Source organism: Phascolarctos cinereus, unplaced genomic scaffold (assembly GCF_003287225.1).
Source record: "Phascolarctos cinereus isolate Bilbo 61053 unplaced genomic scaffold, phaCin_HiC Scaffold_5;HRSCAF=322, whole genome shotgun sequence".
NCBI classification, from domain to species: domain Eukaryota; kingdom Metazoa; phylum Chordata; class Mammalia; order Diprotodontia; family Phascolarctidae; genus Phascolarctos; species Phascolarctos cinereus.
The window spans coordinates 318,092,426-318,116,843 of NW_027555958.1; the positions used below are offsets into that span (position 1 = coordinate 318,092,426).

The window sequence follows — 24,418 nt, forward strand, 5'->3', positions numbered from 1 at the left end:
GATAAGAAACCTGAGGTAGACAGAAGTTAAGGAGCTTGTCTAAGATCACAAAGCTAGTAAGTGTCTGAGGCTGGATCTGAACTCAAGGTCTTCCTCACTGAGGGCCCAGTAGCTCTATCCACTTTGCCACCTAGAATAACAACAGTAATCATGGCTTAGATTCTTTCCTCATATTAAAAAAAAAAGGGGGGGGAGGACCTATTTTTACAAAAATATTTATAGCAGCTCTTTTTTGTGGTGGCAAAGAATTGGAAATTGAGGGGCTGCCTATCAATTGGGGAATGGCTGAACAAGTTATGATATATGATTGTGATGGAATACTATTGTACTATAAGAAATGATGAGCAGGATGATTTCAGAAAAACCTGGAAAGACTTACATGAAATGATGCAAAATGAAGTGAGCAGAACCAGGAGAACATTGCACACAGTAACAGCAACATTGTACGATGAACAACTTGTGAATGACTTAGCTAATCTCAGCAACACAATGATCCAAGACTCCCAAAGGACCCAAGATGAAAAATGCTATCCACCTTCAGGGAAAGAACTGATGGGAGTCTGAATGCAGATTTAAGCATACTATTTTTTGCTTTCTTTATTTTTTTATGTGTTTTTTTCTTTTGGTCTGTTTCTTACACAACATGTATAATCTATAACAAATTGCTTACTACCTCATGGAAGGGAGGGAAGGAGAATTTTTTTTTTTAATGAATGCTAAAAGTTGTCTTTACATGTGTTGGGGGAAAAAATAAAATACTATTTAAAAAAAAGATTCTTTCCTCAGAAAGAACTACATACAATACTCTGGATGCGATCAGAGCAGGGCAGAACACAGAAGACCTATAACCTCTCGTGTTCTGGATATTAATTATATCCTTTTTTAATTCAGTCTAAGACTGTATGACTTCCTCTGGTTGTCACATTATAATCCTGATTCATATTGTGCTCATGGTCATCAACCCTTCCCATTCCTGCCCCCAAAACCTTTTCACATGAACTGGTGTCTATCTACATTTCCTCCATTTTGAATGTGTGAAATGGGTTGTTTTGTACCCAAGAATAGCACTTGACCATGATCATCTTTATTTAGTTTACTTTTAGGAGATGCCACCCACCATTCTAGCCTGAGTGAGGAAGCTGGGATACAATCTTGTATTCTTTTCATTATGCCACAATGAGTCTTTTAGGAATGGCTTTATGGTGTTGCTGTCTCAGTGAAGCCACCCTTAATCTGGGACAATACACATTAGAGCTCTACCATTTGGAGAAATTACATCTGTTTTCTCCAGCCCATTTCCAGAAGATTTGTCATTCTTATCTCTTTTCTAGTCCCTAGACAATGGAGTCCAACAGTTTAGGAAGAATGAGTACCGAGTGTGGAGTAAGGAAGACTCATCTTCCTGAATTCAAATCTGGCTTTAGATATTTACTAGCTGTATGATCCTGAGCAAGTCACTTAACCCTCTTTGCCTCAGTTTCCTCATCTGCAAAGCTAGCTAGAGAAGGAAATGGCAAACCACTTCAGTATCTTTGCCAAGAAAACCTCAAAAGGGGTCACAAAGAGTCAGGTACAACTGAAAAATGACTAAATAACAACCTGGAATGTGGGGCACAAGGGAAAGAATGAAAGAAGCACATGGCTAGGGTGGTTATAGCACTAAATATGGAGTCAGAAGGACCTGACTAGCCAGGTGATCCTGGGCAGATCACTCAATCACTCTGTGCCTCATTTTTCTCATCTGCAAAATGTGACTGTTGGACTTAAGGGCCTTTGAGGTCCCTTCCAGCTGTAAACCTATGATCCTATCTATGATCTCTTCTCCTTTACTGTCAGCCCTGCTCTGGGTGAGGGGTGGTAAGGAGTGAGAAGAGAATATTCAACTAACTTGGCTCTTTTTTTTCTTTTTTTCGTGAGGCAGTTGGGGTTAAGTGACTTGCCCAGAGTCACATAGTTAGTAAGTATCAAGTGATCAAGTGTCTGAGGCCGGATTTGAACTCAGCTCCTTCTGACTCCAGAACCAGTGCTCTATCCACTGTGTCACCTAGCTGCCCCTAACTAACTTGGCTCTTAAGAGAAATCACAGAAATGATGATTAAGTCAGTGTTTTTTGATGTCCTGCTGAAGGATGCCTGCCTATATGCCCTGGCAAAGGGTGAGGATATAGTCTGTTCTGCACATTCCAATACCAGCACCAGTAGCAAGAGAGCCATTGAGCAAAGGAGGAGTCTTAGGACTTCAGAGCTGACAAATGTCCCCCAGTGGTAGCAAGGTGGGCAGAGCAAACATAAGGCTGGCAATGAAAATGATACCGATTAGAATCCAGAAAAGCTTAGGATGGGAGTGGAGTTAAAGTAAACTTCAGTTCCTTGGAAAGGCAGCTTTGGCATAGCAGAACTGGTTATTTTGGAGTCAGAAGACCCAGCTCCTACTTCTCAGATGTGAAATTGTCCATTGGACAAATTGCTTTCTCTGAGCCTAGGCTTCCACATCTATAAAATGGGAATAACATACATACATTGCCCACTTCACAAGGTTGTGATGGGAAAATTATCTAGCAAAACTTAGCTGTAGAAATGTATTTATTGGAAAGTTGTATGCATTTCTATCAAGTCTTCCCTTTCCCCTCTGTACTCACAGTCATATACTTCTATGGTAATACATTTCAAGCAGTGACAGCTATTGTTTGACTAGGACAGAAAAACTCCATCATCTCCAGTTCTTGCGTGCTTCTAAGGAAGAAGGGGTAGGTTTGGGGAAGACAGCTCCCTCTTGCCCAAGGACTGTCTATAAAATATAGCTCCTTGGAAGCCCTCTTCTTCCTCCTTCCTTTCCTCTACCTCTCTGCCTATCCCAACTTCTACCTATTCTCCAAAACCCAGGTCTAATCCTACTTCCTTCACAAAGATTTTTTAGCCCTTTGAGTCTATGGGGAATACTAAGTCCACTGATCTGACACAACATATATAGATGTGTAATGTTAGTTATGTTTTGAGATCTATGTCTTATTTCCTCATCTTGGTGAGGGCAGTACTGTATCCTACTTGTATTTGTGCCTAGCACAGTGCTCTGCATGTAAGTGCTCAGCACTTAAGAGATGTATCAGTGTAGCTGGCCCAGAAGGCTTAGCTTAATTTTCTAAGAGAATACCCTCTTCGTGAAGACCAGAGATAGGTATGTGAGAGCAAAGAGACCAGATAGGCAGTGTGGCCTAAATGAGAAGGAGAGACAAGGTGATGACATGAAGTCAGAAGGGGCAGAAAGCCAATGTCACCTTGGGGACTGGGGATGACCAAATTATCTGTCTAGGGCTACATAGGGAATCTGAGACGAAGCCAGGATATGCCTCCAAATCTTCAAGATGGGCCATTGCTCAATATTCTGAGTTGGGCTTTCTGGGTCTCCTAGGAGGAATAGACCAGGTTATTAAGTTTCATCTTTGCATTACAACTATGACATCCGGTGAACTGGCCACCGTGCTGGGGAAAGGATTCTCTGTCTTTTGTATGCTACTATCAGTGGGGACAAGGAAATATGTGTTTTGTGTGTGTGTGTGTGTGTATGTGTCTGTGTGTGTGTGTATGAGAGAGAAAGAGAGAGAGACAGAGACAGAAACAGAGGTTCTTTAGTCTGATAGCAACCCCTGGTCTTTATAAGATCTGATGAAACAGCTACCTCTCTACCTTTCTCAGACTCTGGGGAAGGATTTGGGCCTTGTTCATATCTCTCACAGCTAAGAAGGCCAGGGCCCAAGAGCAGTACCTGATATGAAAGCATCTTCTTTTCAAAGTCCAGGAGTGCCCCTGGAGCTAATGATAATAACAAAGCAATTTAGGCCACCACCGATTATTCTGGCCCTGGCAGAGAGCTCTGCATTCAAACCAGAACCTCTGCATATAAAAAACCTCCTTACCTCCCCAGCGAACTGGCCTTCCTCAACCTTAAGGCTGGCTTTTGGGACCACAGAGACACAACGGTGTTGGGGTTTGATTGAGGAAGAGAAGCTAACTGATTTACTTTGGCCATAGGAAAAGTGCTGTTGGCCAACTGTACGTCAGGATACAAGCAACAAATGGACACAAATTTCTGGGTTTCCCGCTAAACAGAAACTAATTGGGTGTGGGAGGACAGGGCTGGCAATAGGGCTTGTCCCACTTCTTTCCCAATCCCTTTAGGCAGGGCTTAGGGAGATTACTCCCTCAGGTACACCCTGGGTATTGGCCAGCCTTGTTACACCCTGGGTATTGGCCAGCCTTGTGCTGGCACATTCGTCCTATTTGCCCCTGTATCCATCTGACCAATTGCTAGAGCTGGCAGTGGCCAGACAAATGGGGCCTGATGGAGTTAGTGCCTGATTGCTGTGGGTTGAGGGTGCAGCGTTAGCAGGATCATGGAATCATAGAAGCACGTAGAGTAAGGCAGGGAGCACCAATGGGCCATGCATAGGTCTTTGATTGAATGGATACATGTGGTGAACATGTTGGACAATCCCAAGCCAAGGAATGCAGCCCAATGAGAGTTCAGCCAGTAAGGATTCATGGTGGCTTCAAAGCAGCCTTTATGGCTTTAATGTGATACATTTAGATTACAGCCTTCATGGGCTGAAACACTGGATTGTAAAACAGATGACCTGGGTTCTAACTTCATTTCTACTCTTGACTTTGCTTTGTGACCTTGGGGGCACGTCCTGGAAGTACTCTGGATCTCAGTTTACTTGTATGCAACATTAAGAACAATGAATAATTCATTTTGAAGTTTCCTAACAGGCACAGATGATTCCCATGTAATTAATAATACTAATGGGTATTAAGAGTTCCTTGAAGAGCCACCCTGTATGCCACATGGCCTCCAAATAGTACTTCCTGAAAAACTCTAACATTCCAGCAGTAAGCCCCCATCAGTTAAGGTACTAGGAAGGGAGCTGGATGGGAGAGAAGTAAGATTGTATTTCTTTCCTAAATTAAAGACAGAAGGTCATACTAGGACTACCCATCATTCCTCTAGAGTAGTGAGCCCTAATAGTAAAGGAAGTGCCTGGGAAATCCTGGGGTCAGAAGACACGGTTCCTGAGTCTGAGTCCTGAATGTTACTGAGTCGGGATGTCCTAACGGGTACGGTAGGCTGGGGTGCAGGTTCCCCAATCGAGCTACCTGGTGTTTATTTCTGAATTTCTATAGCCAAGCTTTTCTGGGGCTGATTCTGGGGGCCTCCCTACTCCATTTTCCTTGAGGAGGCTGACAGGAAGCCTGGGAGGCCCAGTGGGAATAAGCCCTGGAGAAGGCTCATCCTGTACCCTCCCTTTCCCCGACCCTCTAGTCTGGGGGAGGGAATCACAGCTGCCATAAGGGGTGGGGGCCCTAGGAAGTCTTTTGAATCTTCCACATTTTTCTAGCAACTCCCTTTGGTGACCCAGAGGATTTTTCTCCCCAGCATGTTTCAGGGATTGGTTTTGATTCAGTCAAAAGGTAATCAGAGCCTCCTGCTACCTGACCTAGGCTTGACTTTTCCCCTCATGGCCATACTTGGCTGCACGCGATGTTGATTCTCCCCTGTGTACAAATGACATATTTCTTCTTAATTCATATCTGGAATGTGCACTGACTTGTGCATGAAAAACAGCAGCAGAAGTTCCACCTCTGTACAGATTTCACAAATTGGCAGGGAGGCACTCTGGAGAGATTTCACAAAGCACGCACCTTGGAAAGCAGCTTCTCAGACCCGTCCATTTCTTTTCTGCCCTCAATTATCTTGGCTAACTGGGGTGAGGATCCCTGGGGGCCCATCCTGAGAGAGAGGATGGTGAGTGGAAGTTCTTGTCATTACATCGTCATGACATCATCAAGCCACCAGTCTGCCTGTGGATTCAAGCACTGGATGCTGCAGGTCTCAGTATAGGAGACCTCAAAGGGACCCTACCTCTGGTCAGATGCTGAGGTGCCTCTATGAACCAGTCTGTCCAAATTGGTCTGACAATGGAATTTCCAACCCTAGAGGCTTAGAGACCCTTTTCTTCCCTCTATCAGTAAGCCTAGTGTAGATGTGATTTTGGCTTTCCTACACACTAAAGCAGGCCTGGCAACATCACTTACCAGATACTAGGCAATGAAAACAATCCCTTCTGGGTGCTCTGACATCTTTCCCACTGATGATGGGCAAAGAATGGCCAACTTAAGTATAGTAGAGAAGCCCAGTATACTATGACATCTTAGTATAGAGATGGCCACTGAAACTCAACAACTAGAAATGAGGAAAGCCCTAGGGATGATAATAAGACAAATACTAACAATAACAATGAAAGTGACAATAATAATTCTTAATACATATCAGGGAAAGAAAGAGACTGAAGCTCTTTGAGCTTGAGTCCAGAAATCACATTGAACCAAAGGAAGATGGAGATACCTAAAAACATATTGGTCTCTTCTAGATAAGATACACTGAACATAAAGATATAAGGAAGGTTTTGACTGAATATGCTAAGAGACTTTTTGGCACTCTGAAATCAAAGCTGAATTGTAAGAATACGTTTACAGCAACTAGTACCTATGCAACAACAGTCTTAAGGTATACTTTCAGAATTGTAAAATGGACTATAAAAGATTTAGAAAGTACCTTAACAAAACCCCACACAATATTAACAAAATATAAGGTCCATCAATCTAACACAATTATAGAAAGATGAACAGTTCCAATACAAAAATGGGGAAGGGGATTGACAGACATTCTTAAAGAAGATGACAGACATATCAATAACCTACTGAAATATTTTCAGAATAAGTAGGTATCACTACACTGAGGAATAGGAAAAACTGACAATAGGTTCATGGTCACATATTTGCCCAGTGTAACTGAAAGTGGTTTCCTTCCAGATAGAGTCTACGAAACAATTAAGTGCAAGGGTAGAATCAAAAGGCCCCCAAGACATCCATGGGCAACCTCCACATGAACTCTGCCAGCAGTATAGCAACAAAGGAATGTTGAACAAATGGCTGAGTCACAAAGATCTGTTTGTGGGAAAGAAGGGGTCTATGACGACATTTTAGGACGAGGTCATTGTTACCAGAAACTACATATGGGTTATCTTTAAGGAGCCTGGACTTAATGATCAATGTAGATTACACAAAGAAATGGAGACACTAACAAATTATTTCAGGGTAAAAAAAAAATTCAGCACCCAACAAATCTAGCAAAATATAGTCGCTAGAGTTACAAATCAGGAGGATGCCATCTTTTACAGGCTAACAACCAATCCCCATAATTTAAGTTGTTCAGTTGTTTTAGTCATATCCAACTCTTCTTGACTTCATTTGGGGTTTTCTTGGCAAAGATACTATAGTAGTTTGCCTTTTCCTTCTCCAGCTTATTTTACAGATGAGGAAACTGAGGCAAACAGAGTTAAATGACTTGCATGGGGTCAGAGAGCTAGATTTGAATTCAAGTCTTCCTGACCTTGAGCCCAGCACTCTGTACCCTATGGAGCCACCTTGCTGCCTCTATTTGGTGTCCTGGTCTCAAATTACTTCAAGTAGAGACCTCAAAATATCCTGGAGATATTGCTCAAAAAACTAACTGTATTGGAACTGAACCATTATAACAGAACAAACTGGTGCCCACAATCACCAGGACGTAACATGAATGCCTACAAATATTTTAAATATATGACTTCATCCCAATATTTATAATTGTCAAGCTGTACAGAATAAAAACGTTTCAAAGTATAAAAACCTGGTCAAGGAGATCAAAAGCATATGGGAACAGAATGGGGTGCATATCATCCCTGTTAGCCTGGTCTGTTATAGGAGTTGTGTAGGAAAACGTACAGGAGGATGCTTTTAGTGAGCCAATCAAAAATAAGCTTATATCCTGATATTTTCATTCAACTACAACAAGTGTTCATTTTATCTGCTTGTGCAAAAGTACATAGAATATGGAATCTAAAGGAATAATAACAGGAAAGCTACCTGTCCTTGGGCCATTTGCATCTAAACCTTGTCAAAAAAGATGATGATGAGATAACAACAAAAACAGATGTTCCTATAGCACTTTAAAGCTTGCAAAAAAAACAACAACAAAAGAATGCATTCTCTCCTCATCTCTGCATCTCAGCATCAGTAGCTTTCTTCATCACCTCCTACACATGGCCCTTCTTGATCCTCTCTAGTTGCTGGTGTCCTGGTCTCAAATTACTCTTTGTTTGGTTTGTACATATTTTATGTTTATTTGTATGTTGTACTCTGCCCACTCCCCCACCCCACCTCCCAAATGTATGCTCCTTGAGGGAAAGGATTGCTTTGCTATTATCTTTGAATCCTTAGAGCCTAGCACAGTACCTGGCAAACAGATGTGTTTAATAATATTTGCTGAATGAATAAATGAAAGCACTTTATGCTGATTATCTCATTTAAGCCTTACTACTACCACCCATCAAGGCAGGTGCAGTATGTATTACTGTCCCCATTTTACAGATAAGGAAACTGAGGCTTCAGAGAGGTTAAACGACTTGCCCATGGTCACATACTTGGTGTTTGAAGAAGGCTTTGAACACATCTTCCCTGCCTCCCAGATCAACACTTTGTCCATCCTGCTAGGGTGCCTAAAAGATAGTAATTCATTTGGCCAATCCCTGGTGTTATAGAGGGATGCTCCAGTATTTTGGGAGAAAACAAAACAACCCTGTATCCTTATTTAAAAATGGATCTCAGACAAATAAAACCTAAGGTTCTCAAGCCAAAAATAATTCTGAAGTCTGAAACCTCGGGCCTAGGAGAACTCTGTTTTCATTAATCAGAGATGTTTCTAAAGTCATCAGATCTATCATGGCTGAATTTCCAATGTCAAACCCAATACGCTGTATATGTAAACATCCAGTGCCTGTCCTTTTGGATTATTTTTGACCTTTCGTTCTCCTTTTTGTGGCATCTCTACTTCCTCATTGAGAGGGTTCCCTGTTTCCTCTGTGGTTTGACCCAAAGGAGCTCTGACCTGGACAGCTCTGGATGCCAGAGCCTGACATTGGGCCTTAGGTGGGGACTGCAAAGGCCTTTGGAAAAGAGAGGCTCATGGTCAGACTGGTTTGGCTGCTGTGTGGGGCTCACCAGCTAGGACTTCACCTTCACCCCAGTCTTAGTGACTAGGGGAGGGATCCATGCCACACTGAGGAGTTGGAGACAGCTGCCCACCTCTCTATTTTGATATTGCTAAGGGCAATGGGCCAGCTCCTATCAGGTCCTGAGTAATCCTTTGCACCCAGGGCTAGATTCTCATCTTGTCTCCTTATCCAGCCTCCCTGAAAGTTGGAAATCTAATAGCAGGTTTGGATGCTGCATCCAGGAAACTGGACTGCTTTCCAATGGAGAAGGTACAAGAGAATGGTCACAAACTACAAATGAAAATTAAGCCATACTACAGACCTGCAAACCATACCATGATAAGGAGGATGGGGTTGGGCAGATCAAGATTAGAACAGGGGCTCTTCTCAGACTGTGGCTCTCCCACATAACAGTCAATCCAACAAGCATTTGTTAAGCACAAACTAGATGCCAGGTGCTGGGAATACAATCATTAACACTAAGCATGCCCTCAAGGAGCTTATGATCTGCTGGAAGGGGGTGGGAAACAATGTGTACACAGAAAAACAAGTACAAGATATGTATGAAGTAAATACAAAGAAATGTTGGGGAGGGATAATGGTAGCACTAACAACTGGGAGGAGGAAGGCCTCATGGGAAGTGGCCCTAGAGCTAAAGTATTGAGGGGTATTATTAGGGCAAAAGGAGTCAGGAGTTCCAAGAGGAAAAGGCAAGAAGGGACAGTGTTCCAGGCACAGGGGACAGTTTGTACAAAGGCAGGGAAGCAGGAGATGGGATATCAGAGACAGGGAAAAACAAATAGGGATAGATGGGTTGGAACGACGAATACATGAGAAGTTGTGTGAAACATATCTGGAAAGACAGGTTGGAGCCAGACTGTGAAAAGTTTTAAATGTCAAAGGGAGAAGTTTGCATTTTGTCATAGGGACAACAATCACTGAAGCTTTCTGAGAAGGTGAGTGTTGAATTCAGACCTGAGCTTCCCTTCTTCTTCAGACTCAAGTATCATCTAATGTTCCAGAGAACTGGCTGGCTTGTGGTCAAGTCCACACTCATTGTCCACACCTTCTGCATGAATCTCTAGCACGTTGTTATCATGGAAGATATGGGAGGACCAATGGCTTCTGTGTCCTCCCTTCTTTCCATAGGGAGGGTGAGGCTCCCAAATCCTAAAATCAAGTTTGGATGTAAGGAGCTTACGGTTGTCTGAGCTGCAGCCTGGTTCAGAGGATGAGGAGATGGGAAGTCCTCATCTCACCTCTGCTCCTAATTTAAAGGTTCCCAAAGGGGGTGATACCACGCCCTGGGAGGCACTAGAATGATCCAGGGGGGCAGTTAGTAGCCTGGAGTACAATTGGGAAGTGTTGAATAAAAATAAGGGGGCAGTGGAAGCATAAAGAAAGAAGAGAAGAAAATTTTGAAAAACCATTCTGTACCTGTTTCATTTGTTGTGTAACAGAGTTAAAGTCATAGTGATTGCATTATTTTCCAAATAAACATACAAAATGCAAGTTATAATTGATCAGTGGTCAAGTCTGCCAACAGGTCTTAACAAGCAAGTGTTGGCAGGTGAGTGTGTTGGGCATTCCACACATTATCAGGAAGTCCAGCATTCATCATCAGGAATATGTGCATGTAATGACTTGTTTACAATATGATAATATACGATTACATGATGCAATATTGCATCATCAAAATTTCAATGCAGGAAAAAAAACCACAAATGAAAATAAATTATTAAATTTAAGATGCATCATTTAAAAATTTTACATTTTTTTGAAATGATGCAAATTTTTAAAAAACTGTTAAAGGGTTAAAGAAAGTAGATTTTCAGGGGGTGCTGAGCAATTTATTTTTAAAAGGGAGCAGTAGTACAAATAAGTTTGGGAACCTCTGCCCTAATTCATGGCAGAAACTTTACTTGCTCTCTGTCTCAGTCAATGCTGAGATAATGAACTATATGTTTATCTAGAAGATACTGACTTTCCTCATTGGCCTTAGAGACCTCTACTCCATACAGATGATACTAAAGTTCTCCTAGCAAAGGAGAGGTTAAAAAGAGAACTAAGGAAAATCCTTTTAATAGTTTACAGAAGTTAGAAAAGCCCCAGGGTTCCCTCTTACTCTTGAAGAGCTTCCTCCTTTTAGACAGCTGTGATAGTCAAGGATTTAACTAAGTGGCCAAATGTCGTAGCGGACAAAACACTTTGGCCAGAAAGAACTGGGTTAAAATTCTACTTCAGACACCTAACTAGCTATGTGACCCTGGACAAGTCACTTAACTTCATTGTGCTTCAGTTTCCTTATCTGTAAAATGAGAGGTTTGGATTCCATGTTCTCTAAAGTTCCTTTCAGCTCTGGAGCTATGATCCTATGATCCTTGCTCAGGGCCCTCCTTGCCCATGGCCCTTGATGACTTTCCAGATGGCTTTCCTGGGACAATGACTCAGTGTATCACTCCAATCTATCACACATTGTGGGGCATAGAGTCGACTTCAAACTCAAGCTCAAACTTAAGCTCAAACTTGTACCTGAGAACCACAGTCTGCCAGCCTTCTATGTCTAAATAGTCCAAAACCAGTCACTCAACTGGTCAATGGTTCAGGCCTAGGCATGAAAGGAAGTCATGGATCATCAGATCACAGCTGGAAAGAACCTCAGAGGTCACCTAGGCCAATCACCCCATCTGAGGCCCAGAGACTTTAAGTAATTTCTCCTAAGTCACTTGAGTAAAGTAAGTAGCCAAGATGGGATTCAAATCCTGGCTCTGGGGAAGTGGACACGAGCACCCACGCTCCAGGAACACATCAGTGCTAGTAACCTGACTTCATTAAACTGATGTTTAACTGGAGTGTGGGTCTGTTGCCTTTCACTTTTCTCTCTCTCTCTCTCCCACCTCCCCTCCCCTTTAATGAGTCCAAACCTCAAACAGCCCCCAGCTGTCAACCCTCCACCTCTCTGCAGAGTTCAGGGGCTCTGTGTTAAGTGTTAACAGTTCCGGGGCTGAAGTTAACACTCCATTAAAACAAATGAGAGATCTTCACACCTCCTGCTTCTAGGCTCCACCCAGTGACTCCAACCAAGAGGCCTGCTTGGCTGAGTAGGAGGCAGGCTGACAGAGCAGGAGGTGCAGCAGAAGAGGTGGGGATGCTTTCCTTCAAAATAAAAACTGCCAGGGCGAATTCCAGAGGCTGCCCTGGTAATAAAGAACCCAGGGGCTTGTCTTTGGCTCTGCTTTTTGTCCTAGCCCTCAGCCCCCAAGAGTCTCTCAGTAAGAACTTCGTGGATGAGAAAACAGAAATGATGTCAGGAAGGTGGGCAGTGCTCAGCTTCAAAAGGCCCCACCCCCTACCCCAGAGGCAAAGGCAAAGGACTCCTGCCACTGATCCCAGTCAAAAGGTAGATGTTACACAGTCTGATGAAAAAGTCTGAGAATCACCTGGACTTCTGCTGATAATAGTTTTGGTGTATTGCTTTGAATGAAAAAGTCCCCCCCCCCATCCCTTAACTGAGTAAACCAAAGAACTTGTGAAAATGGGGCAGAGATCTACATCATCTACCAAGGGTGGGAAGTTCATGAACCCCACCCAACCAGGCTCAAGAAAAGTCCAGAAGAGGGAATTAAAAAGGAATGAGAAACAATGAAGGATGTATGAGCTGCAGTACTCAAGATGAAGGATTCCAAACAGATTGTTGGGGACATGGAGAAATTGGATGATATATCCAGTACAGCAGCCACAGCTAAATGAAAAGGTGCTAAAAGACAAGTGGGAGGAAAAAAAACTTCACAAAACTTTTGAATTCACTCTCCAACTCTATGAAGAGGAAAATCCAAGTATCTACAAAGAACCTCAAAAGTTAGAGGTAGCATATGAACAGAAGAAGGCCCAGACCAGCCAATACTTTGAGGCTGTAAAGAATGCTCAGCGTGTTGAAGTGGAAAGCATCCCATTGCCAGACATGCCTCGTGCTCCTTCTAACATCTCGATCAAAGACATCCCGTTGTGGGGTGCATAGCCACCCTCTATTCTCAAAAAAACCTCTGCCTATGGACATCCCACCAGGGCAATTTCTATACTTCCTCTTCCTGGACTCGGTATTCCTCATTTGCCTCCTGGCAGAAAACCTCCTGGCCTACCCTCAGGGACCACCTCCTCCTCAAGTTCTGCAGAAATGTTGTAAAGTGGACTTTGCCTTAGAACTTGCCCCTTGCCTTCCAGAGGAGGATATTTTATACAGTCCAGAGTTGCTCATGGAGGTCATGATGATGATGCTTCCAGTGCCAGCAAAGATGAAGGTTATCCTGAAGACATGGATCAAGACAAGCATGATGACAGCAGTGAGGACAGTAGCACTGACAGGTCAGATGCTGACAGTGAAGGAGAGAGAACAAGAGGGACAAAAATCAGGTCAAAGTGTACTGATTTGCTGATGAAGAAAAAGATGAAGGAATTAGTACCTCTTCAAGCTATGATGCTTAAGAATGGCAGGTCAGGAAATTCCTGAAGAGGGGCAAGAAGTGGAGGAATTTTCAGAGGATGATGAGGAAGAGGATTCTGATGACTGAGGCAGAGGACACAATACAGCAGCAGCACAAAGAAGAATCTCTTCCTGATGGGGCATCAGCATCTCCTGCTTCCCAATCACAGCAACCACCTCCACAGTCTATTCCTCCTGCTCAAATACAGGCACCTTCCATGCCAGAACTACCCCCTCCTGGACCATCACAGCTCTACCATTAAGACCACCTGGGCCACCACTGGCCTTCCTCCTGGTCCACCTCCAGGAGCTCTTCCATTCTTAAGACCACCTGGAATACCAGGGCTTTGAGGGCCTTTACCCCAGCTTAGGCAGGCCTCCTGGTCTTCCTCCTGGTCCTCTTCCATGAGGCCCACCACCAAGGCTGCCTCTCCCAGCACCTCCAAGTATCCCTCCACCTCGTCCTGGTATGGTGCGCCCACCTTTGGTGCCTCCTCTTGGACCTGCTCCACCTGGACTTTTTCCACCAGTTCCCTTGCTGAATCCAGAGGTTTTAAGTGCCCCACCCAATATGATCCAGAGACCCAAAGCAGATGATACCAGTGCAGCCACTATTGAGAAGAAAGCCACAGCAACCATTAATGCCAGGCCACAAATCACCAATCCCAAGGCAGAAATTACCAGATTTGTGCCCACTGCACTGAGGATTCAACGAGAAAACAAAGAAAGCCAGAAGAGGATTCCACTATACCCTTTGCCAAAGCAGTCCCTAAATCCAGCCCCTCTACTCCTGTTTCAGTACAAACCAAAGGTGATGTGTATGCAGCCTTCATGAAAGAGATGGAGGGGCTACTGTGACAACCTATGATGCCGGGGGAGGTTTTAATCTCACAAATTCATATTAGAAAACTCAGTTCATGGAGGAAGTTCTTCTTATGTATCAGACCTGAGGGCAGAGGAGTTAACTTTTACTCTGTCAGAGCATTTCCTAACTTCAATGCAAGGACTGTCTTTATGTTATTTAGCTTTGGTCAGAATTCACTGCACAGAAATAAAAGACGTTTCATTCAGAGTAGACCGGTAGGCTTCTATAGCAATGTCCCGTCACATCTCCACTACCACCACCATTTCCTTTTTTCCTTTGGAGGCATGAGATAGACAGGATTTTAGTGTCTATACTTTCATTTTTGAAATCTTTTTCTTAAGTGGGCTGGGTAAGCCACTGGAGTAGATATTTGTCAGAAACCAATGCATTTCATCCAGTATTTTTTGTGTCTTTACTTCTGGTTTTGGTGGTTGTTGTTTTTTTTTTACCTTTCTTATAAATATTTTGTAACAGTTTACTTGTAGTAAAATGGATCACAGCTTCATTTCCCCCTATGAAGCAGAATGACTAAGGGAGGAAACTATACCTATGCTTTGAGATGACTTCTCAGTGACAAAAATTAAACAAAACAAAACAAAACTGAATGTCTCTCATGAAAGAAATAAATGGTCTACCAAAAACAACACCAGCAGCAACAAAACTGTGTGGATAAATGAACTTGGGCTTGCCTGTGGAGAGGACAAGGCTTGTGAGTTATAAAAGACCCTGTATGAGATTCATTAGCAAGTGTGAAAAATGCCCAAATCATAGCATCAATCTGGTTACAATTTCACCCAAACTCAGCTGGTCTCATTTTAAGCTGTGCTGAGGTTTTCTGTTAAGATTCTGTCTGGGCCATGACCAGAAAGCGGGGTGGAGCCCTGTGTCAGGACACAGCCTCCACCTCCAGTTCTGTTATGTACCATGGGGGCCAGGATGGCAATCAGGCTGTCATTGTTTCCCTAGCTGATACGTAAGTTCAGGGAGCCCAATTTAGCCAATTCCCATCACTTCCCAGTATTAAAAAAAAAAATCCTAAGGAATATAGTCTACTTCTGTTAAACTCAGAGGATGAACAGGTTTGGGAGGTTGGAGAGAAAAGAAAGAAGAATGAATGTGCAGAAATGTTTCTTTGGACATTAAACTCTTCATATCCTTTGATCTAAAGATGTCATTCCTGGGGCCATATCTCAAAGAGATTACTGTCAAGAAGAAAAAACCTATATGTATGGACAAAAATGCTCATAGCAGCATTACCTGTGATGATAGAGAGCTTTAAACAAAATACAGACCAAATGACTGGGACATAGTTGAACAAATTGGTCACGCAATATCACTATGCCATAAAGATGAAGAATTCAGTGACAAAGGAGAAGACTTGTATAAAGGCTAACATGTCTGGGCCTCAGCTTACTCAATATCAATACTGACTATGGGAATCTTTATGAAGTCAACAGGAAGAGGCAACAAAACTCTGATCAACCACAATGGTTAGCACAGGCTAACCTTGGAGATACTGCAGGTTCAGCTCCAGGCCATCACAATAAAGTGAGTCACAAGAATTCTTTTGTTATCCAGTGCATATAAAAGTTATGTTGACACTATACTAAGTGTGCCATAGTGTTATGTCCCAAAAAACAATGTACATATTTTAATTAAAAATACTTCATTGCTAAAAAATGCTTACCATCATCTGAGCCTTCACCCAATTGTAATCTTTTTGCTGGTAAAAGTCTTGGCTCAGTGTTGATGGTGGCTACTGACTGATGAGAGTGGTAGTTTCTAAAGGTTGGGGTAGCTGTAGCAATTTCTTAAAATAAGACAATAATAAATTTTGCCACTCTGATTGACTCTTCCTTTCACTTGAACACTTAGAGGCCATTGTAGGGTTATTATCAGGCCAAATTTTAATGCTGTTGTATCTCAGAGAATAGGGAAGCCCAAGGAAAGGGATAGAGAAGAGGGAATAGCCAGCTAATGCAGCAGTCAGAATACACACATTTATTGATTAAGCTCACTGTCTTATATGGGTTGCAGTTCATGGTGCTACCAAAAAATTACAGTTGTAACATCAGAGATCACCAATCACAGATCACCACAACAAATATAATAACGATAACGAAAAAGTTTGAAATATTATGAGAATTGCCAAAATGTGAGACACAGAGACATGATGTGAGCACATGCTGTTGGAAAAATGGCTCCAATAGACTTGCTCAACATAGGGCTGCCACAAAATTTTAATTTGTAAAAAACCAAAACCAACCAAACAAAAAACAAATCCTGCAATATCTCACAATAAAGCAAAGTGCATTAAAAGGAGGCATGCTTGTATCATCTTGCCACAATTAAAGAACATACAAACTCCCTTTTGGTTAATAATTAATAATCAGCATTCTTGGAAAATATGCTTTGTAAAGGGGTCTGTTTGGATATTTCTTGGGAGGCATCTGTTGTGACAAAATGAAATGTATCAATACGTTTACAAAGAGAATTATACTAAAAAAAATCCATCTGTTCATAGGAGCATAAATTTGGAGCTGGAGGGACCTTAGCAGTTACCTAATCCACTGCCCCACTTGGTAGTTATGGAACAGTTATGGAAGAGATAGAGCTGGGATGGGTAGGTGTGAGGTACATAATAGATTACAGGGAGAACAGAGATTTACCCTAAGGAAGCAGAAACCTGACAGCCAAGAAGTCTAGGCAGGGAGAGTCCAAAGACACTCTTGTTATTTTGATAGCAAAGTGGATTTACCATCTAACTTGTGAGTTATGGATGGCAGGCCCAGCTCAGGAATTCAGTTCTGATGATGCTTCATTGAATTTTTCAAAAGTGCTTTACTGTTAAAAAATCACTGGAGTTTTCTCACTGGAGTACTTTATCACCCAAACTGTAAATAAAGGACATTTAGGTTGACCAGATATAGACATCTTACCTTAATGAGTTTACAAACTCATTGAAAAACTAATGAGCTGTGTGACTACGGGCAAGTCTCTTGCCCTCTCTGAGCTTCAGTTTCCTCATGTGTATCATGACCGGGCTAGATTAGATACTCTCTGAAGTTCCTTCCAGATCTAACATTTGATGGTTCTGTGACTTCAGAGGAGGTAGCTCTCCCTTTATCTGTCTAATTTAGCACCATACACCTTCCCTAAACCAACAGCAAGTGATAACAGCGCCAGCAACAGCAAACACCAGCAACAGCAGCAGCAGACCTTTATCAAGTGCTTTTAAGGTTTGCAGAGCACTTTAGAGAGATCAGCTGTCTGCTCCGTTCATTTTCCTCATGCTAGGAGGAGGAAGAGATAAGAATGGTTAGACTGGGGTGAGGGGTGGGGTCGCAGCTAGCTGGTGCAGTGGATAGCGCTCCCAGCCTCAGAGTCAGGAGGCCCTGAGTTCAAATCTGGTCTCAGACCAGACACTTGACACTTACTGGCTGTGTGACCCTAGGCAAGTCACTGCCTCAAAAAACAAAAATAATGGTTAGACTCTCTCTGCTACTGCAGTGGAGTTCACCGCTTACTGCTCCGCAGCCATTTTGGGGACTGCCAACTCTCCTAAGAATCCTTCACATCTATATAAAGCTTTTTACTTTTCAAAGTCTTTTCAGATATACAAGATTTCTTTTGATCTTGCCAACAACCCTTCAAGGGAGGCAGTTTATTATCCTCAATTTACATATGAGGAAACTGAGGCAAGCTAGTGGTACAGGAAGGACTAGAGCCCAGGAGGCTTGCCATTACATCACTCTGCCACGTACAAAGAAAGATGGGGGTCATAAGACTTGAGTAGGGCCTAAAATGAGACTCCTTTAGGATGGGGGAAGAATAGACTCACAACTCATTTCTAAGGTGAGAACCAGAGCCAGACAAGTGCTCCCTATGCTGCTTCATCTCCCAGTCCATGCCCTCCAGGGACTGACAAAATATTATCATACAGCTCACTCCTCTAGTATACTTTAGAAATACCCTTCTTTACAATACTCCTGTGAGGTGGGTAAAGATGAGGAAACTGAGGTTTCAAGAGGTAAAAATAGCTTGCATTGTCCCAGATCACGTGGTTAAGGCTCAGAGCTGGAATAACTCAAGTATCCTAACTCCAGGTTTTTCCACTTAATACCACAATGCCTCTCATAATACTACCCTTTGTTATACCAAATACTTTGATCAATTAGTATCAAAAAAAATTAGACCCAGGGCAGGTAGGTGGCACAGTGGATAAAGCTCCGGCCTTAGGGTTAGAAGGACCTGAGTTCAAATCGGCCTCATATACTTGACTCTTAATAGCTGTGTGACCTTGGGCAAATCATTTAACCCTGACTGCCTCACCAAAAAAAAAAAAGTTAGACCCTGTATATAATAAGAGCTAGAGAAGTGTTTGTGCCATTAATGAACGAGTAATGAAATTTCAATGGTCCATTTCAACTTGACTATTCTAGAGCAGAGGTGTCAAACCCAGGTGGCCTGGGGCACTCCTGCTGTAGCCAGAGCAAGATTAAAATGCAGTTGGGAAATATTGAACAAAATAAACCACAGATAATGTAAATATGTGGTTTTCTAAGTCAGTGTGTGGACCAATGATCCTCTCGTTTCTATCTGAGTTTGACACTATTGTTCTAGAAGAATGTCAACCTGGTCTGTAGCATTTCTGGCATTTCAGTTCGGGGCTGTTAAATCTGGAAGGCGCTTTGGATACCACAGATCCACTGGGGGAGGGGAGAGAAGAATGGAGAGAAGATTAGTGATACAAAGTACCTATGGGCACATAGCAAATAAGTAGAAGAGCAATATTTGAACCAGGTCTTCTAGTCAAGTGTTTTTACCATTGTGACATACTTCCTCATCCATATAATTAAAATCCTGGAAGGGAAGAATCTCTAGGGGTCATCTGGTTCATCCTACTGCCAGGAGACAGCACCTGTCTATCATGTTGAGTAAGGTTTTCCAAGAAGCAAAATCCCCTACCTGCCCTGGGAAAGGGGAGTCTTCCTCAGATGGGCTTTGCAGCCCGTGGTCTAATTATATAAAAACCAAGACCAGCCTTATTTCTGTTTACCTTAGGGTAATTCCTAAATTGAACTGTTTAACTAAAACCTTGAAAACATAAATGAAAGTGTTTGGATCATTGTGATTGTGTTTTAATTTCACAAATCCTGTACTTCCCAAAAGAAAACTTATACACTTAACACCTCCAATCAAGTCCAATCACTTCAAAGACTTCCCAGGCTTAACACCTCCAAAGAGGGCAGAAAGCCTTGTTTAAGGTGATCTATTTCTGTTTGGTGACCTTTTCCTGCATTTCTGCATTGTAACATCACAACAGACTCATTTAAATAATCATCTGAGGAATTAGTTGAGTAAACAAAAGCACAATTCATCAAATCACCAGCTCTTATTCCCAGCCACGGACCTTGGCCAGTCCCAAACATATAAAGAATCCATTACAAGGTCCCTCTGAGGCAAGAAATCAGGAATGTCTGCTTTGTCTAAATATGGTGCCTCTTCTATAATCCTTTAATATTCAGTCTTAATAAGTTGCCTTCTTTAGATGAGATGACCTCTCAAGGTCCCTTCCAGTTCCATGAGTCTGTGAACTGGATCAGGCAATTAGATTGTCTCCCTAGAAGGGCAGGCAGTGAGGGCTGGAAGTCTTGAGGCTCTGCAGAGAAAGGAGCTGGCTGGCCCAGGCTTCTACTTAAACCCCAGACTGCTGTCTCAAGTATCTATTTCAGCTCAGCACCACTGTTGAGAATTCTGGGTGCTGGGGAAAGTTGTCTTTGAGGCAAACACTTAAGTTCTTGTAATAGTCTATCACATCAGAGAAAGAAGAAGACACACTGATTCCTCTCCCCAAACCATGAAAGGGTCTTCAAAACCTCACCACATTTGACAGATGAGGAGACTGAGGTACAGACAAGGTTTGCCTGAGACCACCCAGCTAGTTAATGGCAGAGCTGGGCCTAGAGCCCAGTTCCTTGATTCCCCACATAGCACTCAGAGGTTTAAAAAAAACTTTCCTCTTTGCTTTTCACTCACACTATGGGGATCCAACAGCAAAAGACAAGCATATTTTCCCTCCACCAGAGGAATAAAAATGTTCTTGGTGAATTACCTCACCTCCTCCAGATGAAACATCCCACCAACTAGAAGAGAGACCTGGCCTCAAAACAGGGGCCAATGCTTTTTTTTTTTTTTCCCTAAGGTAGAACATGAATTCCAGTCACTGTCTGAAACCCAGTATTTATTTGGTCTTCCCCAACTCTGAGATCATTTATATACTCAGGTCCAAGCTACTGTCTAATAAGCACTGAGCCTAGGATAAGGACATCTAATTGGCAAGTGAGATCAGTCTGAGGTTGCTGAAGAGATGTGCAGTTGGGTTGTCTCTTCCTGGCCCTGAATAGGAAAAACTTGCAAGGGGTCAGGGAGGTTATAGGGGTACCAGGCTTAACGCAGATCAAATTTCTGTTAAGTTCATAGCTGCCATGGCAAAAGAAGTCATTCCTTCCTCCCAGTAGAACATAAGCTCCTTCAGAACAGGGATTGTTTCATTTTTGTCTATCTTCAGCACTTAGCAAGCACAGTGTTTGGAACCTGGGTGATGCTTAATGAGTAGAATTCTACTCCCTGGCATAGGTGTTGGAGAGTCTAGGGCTGCCTGCATACCACAGTGAGGCACCAAAGTATATGTGCTGCCCTGGTACCTATGGGATATTTAAAAGGCCTGGATGCAGGGAAAGGCCTCTGGCATGCTGGATAGACCAACTATAGAGGATTTATGAAAGGACTCAAATGGACCTGTGATCTCATCAATTTCGATATTTCCTCAACACTGCAGATGGAAGCCCATCCATATCTGCCTATTAATGCATATCTCCCATAAATACATAACAGAGAAGTCATGGCTAAAGAGTAAGACATATGAAAGGCCAGGAGGCTTTAGAGGCCTGTAAGCCCTATAGGAGTCTGCAGTGTGATGATTTAGCTGCTCTCAAAGCTAACGAGATCTGAGACTGTATTAACAGAAATAGTGCCCAGAACCAGGTTCATCACTTACTAGGCAAATCACTAAGTCTGTACCTCCGGTTCACCATCCATAAATTGAGAGAGTCAGACTGAATGTTCTCTAAATGTATGACTAAATCTAAATCTTTTTGAGACTCAGTCTTCTCATCTGTAAAATGGAGATAATAGTTTTCCTTTCCCTATCAAGAGGCAGCCTGTTATAGAGGAAAAGCAGAGGGACCTAGAGTCAGGAGAGAATCTTTGAAATCCCAGCTCTGAAGCACACCAGCTGTGTGCCCTTCAGCTTGGCTGGGCCCCAGTTTCCTCATCTATAAAAGGGGGAATAAGAATATGTTGACTGTTTGCACGGTAAGTGTGAATTATTATCATCTTACCTCACTGGGACTATTTCAAGGAAAGTATTTTGAGAGCCATAAAGGGCTATATGAGACATTAGCTGCTAGTGCTATTACAAGTTATAACAATAAAAGACATTTTCAAGCAGGCAGAGAAAAGAGTTAAGGGGGAAACCGGGACCATCCATCTTCTCTAGCTTTGCTGGGATCCTAGTCTTGGGGAGCAGCAAGGCCTGGAGGCCTTTAAGCCCCATAGGGTTGGAATGCCTCTCCCTACCTGAATACCAGGCCTCTATGTAAGGGAAGAACTGTGGGCATTGTCAGGAAGAAGGAGTAGCCCCAATTTCCTTACATTTCTAGTGGCCCATCTTTACACTGTGTCTGTAGGTTACATCTAACAGCTTGTGGACTGAGTGGCTTTTGGATTTGATTAATTAAAAAAAATTTTTTTAATGTTTAAAAGCCCATCTTGTAAATGATCACCAGGCGTATATGCTACCAAGTCATGGACCAAGCCAGGAGCAGCTGAGCCTGTGTGATACATGGTGTGGGGAGAGTGGGGGTGGGGGAGACCCAGTTGAGTCAAAGGCAGGAAGGAAAAAAGCCATTCCTGTCTGAAGCTCCCCCCTGAATAGATGCTGGAAGTTTTGGCCTTGTCACTTCTAGTCTTCATCAGACAGCTGGTGGCTGTGTAAGGCAGAGTAGCATCACAAGGTGAGATGACTGAGGGGAAGGGTGATTGTGGCTGGCCCAGCACAGCCTCAGGCAGGCAGCATTTAACTCAGCTCACCCTCAGCCTCTCCAAATCCTGAGACACCTCCTCCTGCAGGGTTTGGATCCGTATCTGGCAATTCAGGGGAAGGGAGGCACACCAGTCTCTCTTATGGGATCAGGGCAAATGACCCCCTCCCTTCCTCAAGGATGAAAGAAGGTACTGTGAGGAAGGGAAGCTCCTTCTCCAGTGGGATTCAGCATGGCTTTTCCTGACAGTCCTGGAGGCTTCTGGGTACCATGGATGGGAGGAGAGGAGAAGGGAAGACACATAGCACAGTGTCTGGCATACGACAGGTACTTAATAAAAGCTTGCTCTACATGTGAGGTGGAATTATTCTGAGCATCCAGAAGAAGCCTGACACAGATTTTTGCCTCTTTTTCTCAGGCATGATTCCCAGCTGGCATTGGTTTGGGAGGGAAATTAAGCTGCTTTTGACTTACAACACTGTGGATAATCACAAGTTCCTGGAGGATTAACTTGGAAAGGAAATCTATTGGGAAGTGCAAGACAATCAAATTCGAGTACAGAGGAAGAATGATGGACTCAGAGCTGAAACTAAGGTCTAGGCACTTAGAGGACAACTTATGCCCTTCCCCTATCACAACGAGAATCATTTTAAAATATTAGCACATTAATCTGAATATTAGCTGTATTTACCCATCCCTCAAATCTGGCTTGGATAAAACCTGAGTGGTACCTATAATTAGCATTATTTTTCAAGGTATATGTAAATGTTTTGCCTTTCAAATACCTAACCTATGTCAGTACCAATATGGTGCTTGTTATGCAGTTACATATTTTACATGGGAGAAAGCCGTACTCTCTGTGGTACAAAGATCTTGAGGTGAGGGACAGCTTCAACAACGCCTGCACTGTTGGTCAGCTCCCACAGAACTGCTGTCCCAGGCATAAGATATAGGCTATGTAGATCAATAGAGAGTGGCGTGTGAATGCCTAGCATGACACCTGGCATTGGAAATGGCATTGCAAGAAATGCTAGGATCACAATAGACTGTCTATTTTACAGACTGTACTCCCTAGGCTTGGTTTCCTTCTGCTTTCCCTGCTCCTGAGGCAGCTGGGGGTTCAAATCTGGGCTTTGTTACTCACTTTCTCTGGGCCTCAGCGTCCTCTGATATAAAATGATGAAGCTGAACTAGATGATCCGCTAAAGTCCCTTCAGGTTAGCTCTAAACTCCAGAGTTTTGTCATCTGGTTTTGCTTATCTTCTTCACGACCTGCTGCTTTGAACTTGAACCACACTGGTCCACTGCTCTGTCCCTCTGATGGCTGGATTACAGTTTGTTTTTCAGATCACCCAGCTGCTCTAGATATAACCACTGACTATGTGGCCATTAAGACAAGAAGAGTTTACACTCCCATTACTATCAGGCCTGCAGTGGTGTTTCTGTCTGAATCACCATGATCTTAGGCAATTCTTTTCTTCCTCCAAGGTGAAATAAATTGCTCTTTCAGAGATAAAATTGTGATTATCATGAAGTCGATCTATGCTACTCCTCCCTTTGTTAACATAGTTAATCACTCTTCCACTGGGTGCACCACTTCACTCCTTGGTCCTCGATCCTTCCTCTACACCTTGACCACAGAATAAGACTCTCAGAGTTAGAAGGAAATTCAATGGCCATCTAGTCCAGCAAGGAGAAGAATTTCTGCATCACACCTAACAAGGAAGTGGCAATAAAGCTTTTGTTTGACGGCCTCTAGAGAGGGAGAGCTCCCTACATCCCAAAGCAGAGGATTCCCTACTTGTATAGCTTTAATTGGTAGGGAGTTTTCCTTCTTTTGCTTTTTGGAGTCAATCAGAACAAAGTGGATCTCTTTTCTATAT

At 42.9% G+C, this 24,418-nt stretch overlaps 1 protein-coding gene and 1 pseudogene across 1 annotated transcript in view; one reads left to right on the plus strand and one right to left on the minus strand.

Moving 5' to 3' along the window:
• BCAS3 (BCAS3 microtubule associated cell migration factor) overlaps positions 1-24,418 on the minus strand; it is a 766,782-nt gene that overhangs the window by 32,760 nt on the left and 709,604 nt on the right.
• On the plus strand, positions 12,621-14,434 carry LOC110212036 (WW domain-binding protein 11 pseudogene; annotated as a pseudogene).